The 10,217-nt window shown below is 35.1% G+C and overlaps 1 long non-coding RNA gene across 2 annotated transcripts; it reads right to left on the reverse strand.

Moving 5' to 3' along the window:
* Window positions 1-5,531: 5,531 nt before the first annotated feature.
* LOC130466274 (uncharacterized) lies at window positions 5,532-10,217 on the reverse strand. Of its 2 annotated transcripts, XR_008926311.1 has the most exons (4): window positions 9,989-10,217; window positions 9,761-9,882; window positions 6,986-7,094; window positions 5,532-5,688 (listed from the first exon to the last, which is right to left on the reverse strand). It is a non-coding gene; the product is annotated as an uncharacterized lncRNA (long non-coding RNA). The 2 variants fall into 2 exon arrangements; XR_008926310.1 differs by having other exon boundaries at window positions 9,761-10,217.

The following is a 10,217-nucleotide window of genomic DNA, read 5'->3' on the forward strand; positions in this document are numbered from 1 at the left end:
ATTATCTAGCTTGTTTCTTGTGTGTGTATTTTTCTTTGTGTGTGTGGTTGGCTGGTTTCTTGATTACCTAGAAAGGTAGGAACTTCTTCATATCTCCAACTTTATAAGATTATCTTTGAATGATGTCAATGTGATTAGTCTTTTTTTTTTAATCAATATCTTTTAGAGAGTCTGGTCCTCTTTTGGTGTATTTAAATTAATGTATCTCTTCATCTTTTACATTCTTAAATCAAAATAAGGTGTAAGAACATTCATTGATAAAGTAAGTACAAATTTTGGGACACAAACAACATAAATGTGGAGTTGATTTGATTAGTTATGTTGTAATGGATCTTTTCTTCTTGTGGCAGACTAACAGATAAAGACAAGAGCTCAAAAAAAAGTTCCAACAAAAAGAGAAAGGTACTTGTATATTCATTTGTGTAATTGTGATGCATATTTCCTGCTCAAAAGTTTAGAAAGTATCAGTCATTTACAAGATATGGGCAATGTGCATGAGTTAATCATAGTATCAGCCATTTACAAGATACGAGGCAGTGTACATGTGTTAATCAAATGCGTTCGTAAAGAAAAATGTACATTGCATAGAACTCAAAAGTTTAGAAAGTGAGTGACTCATACAGTTTTTTTTTTTTTTTGACAACAAGAGTGACTCATATAGTTGATATCATTTAGTAGGATAGTATTATTTTACTGTTATGGCACATTGGTCATTTTTTGAAATATAAATCCTGTTGCGCGAAATCAAACTAATAGCAGCGGATGAATAATTTAAACTCCATCAAAAAGAAGGTTGGATAAGAAAACAAGACTTAAATAGAGGGAATCATAAAGAATATTTTGCAAGGGAACAACAGTTGTACAATACCATAAATTGTATTGTTTTCTACATCAAAACATAGTCCTCACTCCTCAGCATCAAGTATTATTTTTTTCTTATCTTTTGAACAAATATGATTCTTTCCACATAAGTATTAAATTTCAGAGATCCCTTTTCTATCGGTTGAAATAGGTTCATCTTTTTGATATCAATTTGTAGCTCGTTTCAAGTCACTTAGTTTCTTGGGACATAAGATATCTTCTTGTTTAACTGAGGTGGTATCTCCAATGGTTTGACAGACTTCCTTGTACCCATAGAGGAACACATGCTGATGATTGCATCATCGACAACGACAACGACAATCAGGTATGTTTGACAACTAACTTCCTGTTCCTTTTACTCCGGCGATTTCGAAATGAAAAATTAGCTGAAGATCTGATATCCCTACAAAGAGTTAAGTAAACATTAAATTTTCTTGGTCTTAGCTGCAGAAATGTGTGAAGCGACTTCAATTTCTTGATAATGAGACTTCAATTTCTTGATAATGAGCAATGTTGTTTCTTCGTGGTCCATTTTTTTTTTGCAATTGGTACTCTGATACTTGATGCATCATTTGCTTTTAGTTGCGTCAGTATAATATTGATTGATAAGTGCAATAATCTTGTACAAGTGTTCATTGATGATGAATTCTGCCTAAACTAGTTATGCGTCTATAATTTTGTTTCTGCTTTGTGTATTTTGCAGGGAGAGTGTTTTGCGTAAAGGGATATGGAGCAGATAGAGACACGTGGGAAGAAAATGATCTTCTGGACGTTGATCATGAATGATCTTTGTAGCTAGTGCATATTGAAACTTTCTAATGGATGTTTTGGTAATCTTACATTTGAAGTACTTTGGAGTTGAACTTGTGATTGGAGTTTGGAGAATTTTATGTTACAGTAGTTTTGTTTAATTTATTGCACAAGAGAACAAGAAGTTGGTACATTGGTCGGTTTGGAGAATTTTATGCATATATATAAAGTTGATGGATTATTACTATACCATTGAGCCAATTTGGATATTGGATGGAATCTAAAGGGTACCATGTAATTTGAAAATATATTATCTACCAATAATTTATTGGTTGTAGCAGCCATTTAAACTTTAATAAAAAAAAATTTAAAAATCAAAAACTAGATATTTATTAAATCGGGTTTCTTAAACTGCAAACATTCATACTGGAGGAGTATCAAAGAAACCGTAGATGCTTAAAATACAGTCTCTTAAAAAAATCAAAGGAACCGCACTTTGTAACGAAGTGGTTTCCTAGTAAAGTCAAAGAAACTACATATTTCATCAATTCGGTTCCTTATTCTTTGTATTTAAATTCGCAGAAAATGATCTAAGAAACCAGTTTTCTGTCAAAATCGGTTTCTTAGATTTATCAAAGAAACCAGGCAAAAACTACGGTCTCTTATGCTAAGAGACCTACTACCTAGGCACCGTATAAAGTGAGGTTTCTTTGCCTTGTTTTGCCCGGTTTCTTTGGCTATTTTTGTAGTAGTGCAAGTGAAGGAAATAATGCCCTTGGTCCAAGTATGCATTATATGTTAAGTCTAATAAATGCGGTTCAGTATTAATTAACAAGTTAATAATTCAGTGAGATCAAGTGAGCTGAATGCCTAGCTAGAGGCCGCTTCAGTTCAAGTGGAATTAATGATATTAATCCACAGCTTACTCTTGACTGAACCCGTAGGGTCACACAAATAGTACGTAAACGGATCAAGTATTTAATGGCATTAAATACTCCATCTATGAATATTCGGAACCGACGGATCTTGGTTTCAGTGGGAGCTAAGATCGTCACAAGCAAGAAATGAATACTCCGGAAACGATGATATTGCCGGAAACGGAAATATGGATCGTATCGGAAATATAAATATTATCCAAGTCGTAGATGTTGCCGGAAACGGAAACATGGTACGTATCGGAAAATATTATCGGAAATGGAAATATTGCCAGAATCGGAAATATTGCCGGAAACGGAAATATTGTCAGAATCGGAAATATTACCGGAATCGGAAAATAATTCCGGAAACGGAAATATTAAATATTTGTTCGAAACGGAAATTAATTCCGGAATCGGAAATATTAAATATTGTTCGTATCGGAAATGAATTCCGGAATCGGAAAATTTAATCGGAAGCGCATCGTACGAATAAGCATCGGACGAGGCCTGCCGGACGAGGCCCAGCACGAAGCCAGGCCATCGCCCAGCAAGCCAAGCGCGCCGCACAAACAGCCACGCCAGGCCCAGCGCAAGGCCAGGCCCAGCAGGCTGCGCAGCGCGCACAGCGCGCACAGCATGCGCAGCGCGCAGCGCGCGCGGGCGCTGCGTGGGCTGCTGCTCGCGCGCACGCATGGGGGCCCATCGTGGCTGTCGTGCGTGTGTGTGCAAGTGTTTGTGTTCGTGCACGTTTCCTAAAACATGCAGAGTTCGGTTAATGATTAAATTCCTAATTCTATTTGATAAATTAATTAAATTAGAGTTCTTGTAGGATTCTAGGTTTAATTAATTTGTATCTGAATAGGATTTCGATTCCCTTTCCATACCCCTATAAATATGAGGCTAGGGCTCACAATTTATAACAAGCTTCAAAGTATTCAAAAGTGAGTTTTTTGAGAGAAAATTAAAACACACATCTTGCTCATAAAAGTGACGAAATTTTCTAGTACCTTAAGGGCGATTCTAGTTGGTCAATCTTAAGGCGGATCCGGACGTACTGTGGACTATCTACGGAGGGACGACACTTGGAGTCCTAAAGACTTGTTCTTGTTCGGTTCGGGTGCAGCTAGGGAGGGCACGCAACAAAGAGTATGCATCTAAATTATGCTATATGATTATGTGTAAATAATATGTTGTCCTGGGTTAATGGTTGTTTCCGCATGATCTATGTAATGTCATATGTATCATAACCTAACAGTGGTATCACGAGCCCCTTATTATTTTCATAATCTAAATTGCATGAACATGGTTAAATATTACAAGTTTGCAAGAATTAAAAGCGGTGATTAATTTTCGTAATTGTTAATTAATTGCAAATTGCGTTTATTTAATTATACGTACGCAGTTTTTCGGCAGTTTCTTCGTTACTCATCCGAATTGAGTGATTTTTGTGTCAATTCCGCATGTAAAAGGCATTCTAAAATTTTGACAAAAAAATTTTTTTTCTGCCGAACCCAGAATTCTCAAATTCGAAGCCTAACTATGACTTTTCGAAGGTTTTAGTTTTTCGAATGCAAAATTTCGTAAATTTAAGATGTTAAATTAAATATTTGCGATTCTTGTTGATAAATCTTGAATTTTTGATTGACCTACTGCATATGTTTAACAAGTTTGAATGCCTAGTCTTGTTAATTATGCAATCTAATTTGTAATTATGATTAATTTGTTGAAAATTAGAATAATTTAGAATTAATTTGATTTTCATAATTAATTGTAATTTAATTAGAAACCTATGATTAAAAACCACCATAAAAATTGTAAATTTATGATAAATTTTAAATTTTTATGACCTAGACTTGAATCCATAACAATCGGAAATCAATTGGATAATAAATTTTCGATTTTTTCGCCCTAAAATTATGAAATTAATATTATTTATTAATTTGTCATTAATTTTAAATATAAATTTTAAATTTTTTATGCGATTCGTTCATAAAACTTGCACGCACGAAGCAATGGACGCTTCGTGTTACCCTTAAGGGGTGTTGTATAATGCGGGCATGCGACGACGAGCAAGGGAGCTCGTCGCCCGTGCGGCACGAATGCAATGAGCAAGGGCGTAGTGCACGAGCACAAGGCAGCAGCCCTGCCTTGTGTCGTGTGCCACGAGCAATGGACGAATGGGCATGGGCGAAGGGCGAGCCAAGGCAGTCGCGTGTGGGCAGCAAGCGAGCTGCGCCACAACGCGCGCTGCCTCGCACAAGAGCGCGCAGCCTCGCGCGCAGCGAGCGCAAGCTCGCGTGCCACGAGCGCTGCGCCCAGCATTGCTCACTACTACAAAACAGGATTATAGCAACGGCAATAAACCGTTACCATAGACCAATTAACCGTTGTAATAGGCCTATAGCAACGGTTTAAAAACCGTTACCAATAGGGGGCGTTGCTATAAGTCTATGGCAACAGTTTCTCGGATTTAGGCAACACTTGTGATAAACCGTTGCCATAAATAACTAAGGCAACACTTTTTATAGGCAACACTTTTAACATATGGCAACAATTATTCAACAACTTAAGCCAACATTTACGCATTTAAGGCAACAGTTTTCGCTAACTTAAGGCAACACTTATTAGTTTGGTTTTGGTAGAAGTTTAAAATTAAGGCAACACTTTCTTATACTTATGGTAACACATCGAATTGTATTTATAGCAACACTTTCTATTGAGTGTATGACAACCTTTTGTTTTTTATTTATTAATTATGGCAACATTTTCATTTGAGTTTATGATAACGCTTTTATTTGAGCTTATGGAAACACTTTCAATTGGTCCAAAGCTACGTTCGCAAATGGATTTTAGTTATCCATATTCATGTAATAAATAAGAACTACGTATAATAAGAAATTTCATAACAAATAAGTTCAAAAATGTACACATTTCAAATACCTTAAATTCATAAGCATAATATCTTTTACAATTGTCTGAATAGTAAAAAAAAAACATAAGTACTAAAACTAAATCCACTAAAATAAAATAAAATCTTGCAATCACGGTCCGATTACTCTATTTTTTTAAACCTATCTACTATGTAATATTTTTGTGCCAAAAACCCTATAAATCTTCACATATTTAAAGTAGCTTGTAACTCTTGAATACATGCACCATCCTGCACATCAAACAAATCAAGTGTAACATTTTCATGAGAAACTTATAATCAATGAATAAAATCCAAATACGAAAGAAAAAAGAAGCATGAAAATGAATGACTAAAGCTAAACTTTAAGAATAATAGGTAAATGGCAACTTTTTTCAATACCCAATGATTCATGTAAATTTATCAATACTCCCACTGTAGTCCCTTATGTATTACAAAAGTCTAAACATAAATTGATAGTGAAAGTGGAAAATCCGGCAGAGTTCCATTTGTAATTGAACTATCCACAAAAATAGAACTAATTAAAACCTGTTCCAAATCCATATGACAAATAATTTCAATCCAACACAAGAAATTTGTACAAATCGACAAATAAAAATAAGGTACAAAAAAAAAAGTTCAAATAAGTTAAGTTCAGTTAAATAAAGTTCAACCAAACATAGCCTTTTTAGTACGGATCTGAACTTATTAAACTTTATCCGAACTTATATTGGTTGTAAAATTAACTTAAAATCCCTAACCAAAACTTAACCAACTTATATTGCCTAATAATTTTTAAAGAATGAAAAGAACAAAGGCCTTTAATTCATAAAATAGTATTAGATAGAGAAAACACATAGCTAATGATAAGGGTAAAACAAAATTAATAAAAATAAAAGAAATGAAACAACAATATAGCAATTACTGATATTTGTCACTACAAGGAAACGCAAAAGGTCAGAAATAGTAATAGATTCATAGCATAGGAAACTTGATGACTCACTTGTGATGAGAGAGTTCAAAAGGATCACATAATCACGAATAAAGACTTGTTAAAAATAAACTAGTTTGCACACTTTTTGTTGAAATTCATATGAGTACATCATACAACTAACACTTTTTTCTATTAAGCAACTCCTTTTGTGTTACCAGTATTATTTCTTCCTCGCTACAACATGTAACTTGGTTGAAACCCTTATTCAAGGCACATACCGATGTTCTGTTGTTGTTGCTATCAATGATTAAAGTGCAGTTGTTGCAGAAGTAACGGCTACAAAAGCACGATATCAGTACAGTTGAATTGTGTATTCTTTTATTTTATGTACTTTGTGTGTACCTATTGGTGAATGTGTATTCCAAAACATAACTTGACATTGAATGTGACTAAAGTTGCTTGATATGGAATGTGACCAAAATTTCCTGATATTGAATATGATCAATTAAAGTTTGTGTTTTTTGGGGTCTACAGGTGCTTAGAAGTTCTTTTAAGAAATTTAAAAGATGGGGTATCTACAAGAATCGGAGTACTGATGCCAAAAGCGTAGATTACCTTGGATGGAGCTGTTCTGTTCTATATCAAGACTTAAATCGAACAATGTCTCGTCTCTAACTGTGACGGTCTCACGCCTCAGGCACTTCGTTTCATTTGTCAATATACCCTGCATTCGTGTCTTGCCATCAGTAACCATGAAATAATTTGCAGAATTAATAGCATGAATTACATATTGCCTGCAATATATTGCTACAGTACAAATCAGTGTTTAGGATCATGACAAATCAACTGAAGTTATCAAAAGCTATAAGAAAATGTTGCTGAAAGCCTGAAACAACCATCGCCAGTTCGCCACTCGATATAAGTCTTGTTGATGCAGGGTCTAGAGGACTGGAGACATACAATAGTGCATAGCCTTACCCTAATTAGTCTAAGACTTCCACAAATGTCTCCAAAAGATCACCCACATGAAACTTTTTAAGTTTAAGGGCAAATGGTTACATAGAGCTCTTGCTTGGCTTCTATTCCTTGTGAGAATTTGCTTTAAAAAGGGGAGGGGGGAGAAATATTATGGGGTCTGCACTTCTGCTCGAAGGGACAACTATATAGTAACAAAGCATGCCAAAGATCCCCAAGTCGAAACATTAACGAAGTAAAAAAGCAGCAACTACTGGAAAAAAGAAGAACAGAAAAGCTCGACAAAGGACACAAGTAGTAATAGGAGTCCAACGTGAATATTTTTATGAACCCAAGTAACAAGAGGTTCCTTCTGTACACCATTGGCAAAGCCGTTTCAGCTTCATTACAGAAGGGTGTCATGGTGAAACAACGAATACATGGGCCATGGTTGGCATGGTAGAACCTGTCAACATGCGAGTACAATACAAGAAAATACAATGGTGACCAAAATTATTTTCTCAAATTGTCACGAGAGAAAACTAGGCTAGCCTCTAGAAAAACACTCGAGTGAAACATCTTTTTGTATAATAGAAGCCAGGTTAACATTAATGGGATTGAACCACCTTGACCAATTGAGGAGGGACAATGATGCCATGAGACGCGAGGAATCTATTTTCAACCTTCACAGAAACAATGGATGGATTTGTGGCACACAAAAGCTTAAAGTACATAGATGGCAACATCAAATGTAACAAGTGAGAAAAACATAACAAGAATAAGTCGGTGCCATAGTGTTAAGCTGTAAACCCAAACTCAACAAGAATCATAGCAAATTATCATTCAGGAGACCAAGTTGATTTTTTCTAATCTATAAATAGCTAATTACTGATGAACATTGTGTTGCTAGCCTATTAATCACCTAAAACTGAACAACAAAGAAGATCAGAACATAACTGAACAACAAAGAAGATCAAAACGAAAGTGAACAGCAAAGTAAATCAGAACAGAACTGAACAGTAAAGCAGATCATAACTGAACTGAACAGCAAGCAGCATATCAGAACAGAACTGAATAGCAAGCAGCAAATCAGAGCAGAACTAAAAAGAAAACCAGATCAGAATGTGTCTACTATTAGTTGGCTATTAGTTTGTTGTACTCATTTCATGCCTTTTTTGGATTTAAGTCAATACATATCCTGTAAAGAATGTGTCCTTTGGTTTACTTGCTTAAGGCATGGAAAGTTCAAACTAGCATCCACCAGTGGATCAACCAACAACAGAAAATATTAGGTTGAAATGCATAAATTTTATGTCTTAATACATTTACACCAGTGGATGGAAGACTCTAAGTTACATAGCCTAGGCCAGTCCCCATCTCCTCTAAATTATCAAAATCAAGCTAGGCTCGTGCACCTTATGTATCTATGGGTTTGTACATGTTGTTGGCATGGTATTTGATAGTGAGATCAGGAGGTACAAAAGGCAATAAGGTTACCTGCAGCTCAACAGTACCAACTAAACAAAAAAGCAACCAACTCCAATCGTCAAAAACACCAAAATCACTATAGCAGTAGTATAGACTAAAGTACAGCAAATTGCAACTCAACATCATCACCAAACAACCAACTGATCAAGACAACAAAAGAAATAAACAGAACTGCAGCAAAACAACTGAATATTTACTAAGCAACGCATTGAGTATGTGAGTCTGTGACCACTAAATCACAAACCAATTACAGGTACACTATTATTTCTGCCTAGATCAGACAATCGTTTGTTTAACATTATTTTCAAGTAATTTTTCTTGTTTTTCATTTTCTATGTAGACTCAAAGAGTAGTTAAACTTCTGCAATACTCCGTTCAAACCAGAGGCAGATTCAGCCTGCCCCAATAACTGTGATGTGCTTAAAACGCAAAGCATAGGCTAATATCGGAAATTTACAAGGAGAAAGTACAGGGAGCTAGGGGATTAATATGGGAAGTTCCAAGACAATTTGCAAACCCCTGTTATAAACTATTTAGAGACACACTGATTGGGAAAAAGTACAAGCTGAAGAAACGCTAAACATGGGAACTCAACAACAAAAATGAATGTAATGACTAATTGACTTTGTATCTTTATACACCCTTTGAAACAAACTTGAATCTAAATTAATTGTATTGATCAATCTTAATTATCTACAAATCATGATGAACAATCTACTCCGACTCCCTCCACAAATAATTACAGATTTCATCCAAAATAAACCATTGAATCAAAAAAATACATGAACAAAAATCAAATAAATTCCCCAATTAACCTAATTCCCTAATAGAACCCTAATTTAGCTCTAAAAACCACACAAAAAAATATTCAATTATAATCACTTAATAACTTAAACAGCTAAATCGTGAATTTTAAGACCAAATTCGAAAAGATCCATACCAACTAACCTTGTTCTTCTCGTTGATTCAGAAACGCAATTTGCTAATTTGTCTGTATCTCCAACTCAGAGTCCCAATCGCCAATTCAGAAACCTCCAATTCCCTAATTAGCCTAATTCCCTTATAGAACCCTAATTTAGGTCTCAAAACCACACAAAAATAAAATCAATTATAATCACTTGATAACTTGAACAACAAAATTGTGAAAATGAAGACCGAATTTGAAGAGATATATACCGTCTAACCTTGTTCTTCTCGCCAAATCGGAAATGTAATTCGCGATTTTGTCGTTATCTCCAATTCAGTGACCCAATTGCAAATTCAGAAACGCCAATCTCCATTTTGCCTTGCTTGAAGAAATGATTATGAAAGGATCAAGAGCCACGATGTGGATGGAAGATAAGAAGAACGAAGAGGGTTTGGGGATAACCAAAATAGTGAAAAGTGGGAAAGGAGGGAATCCTAA

Source organism: Spinacia oleracea, chromosome 1, assembly GCF_020520425.1.
Source record: "Spinacia oleracea cultivar Varoflay chromosome 1, BTI_SOV_V1, whole genome shotgun sequence".
Classification (NCBI taxonomy): Eukaryota; Viridiplantae; Streptophyta; class Magnoliopsida; order Caryophyllales; family Amaranthaceae; genus Spinacia; species Spinacia oleracea.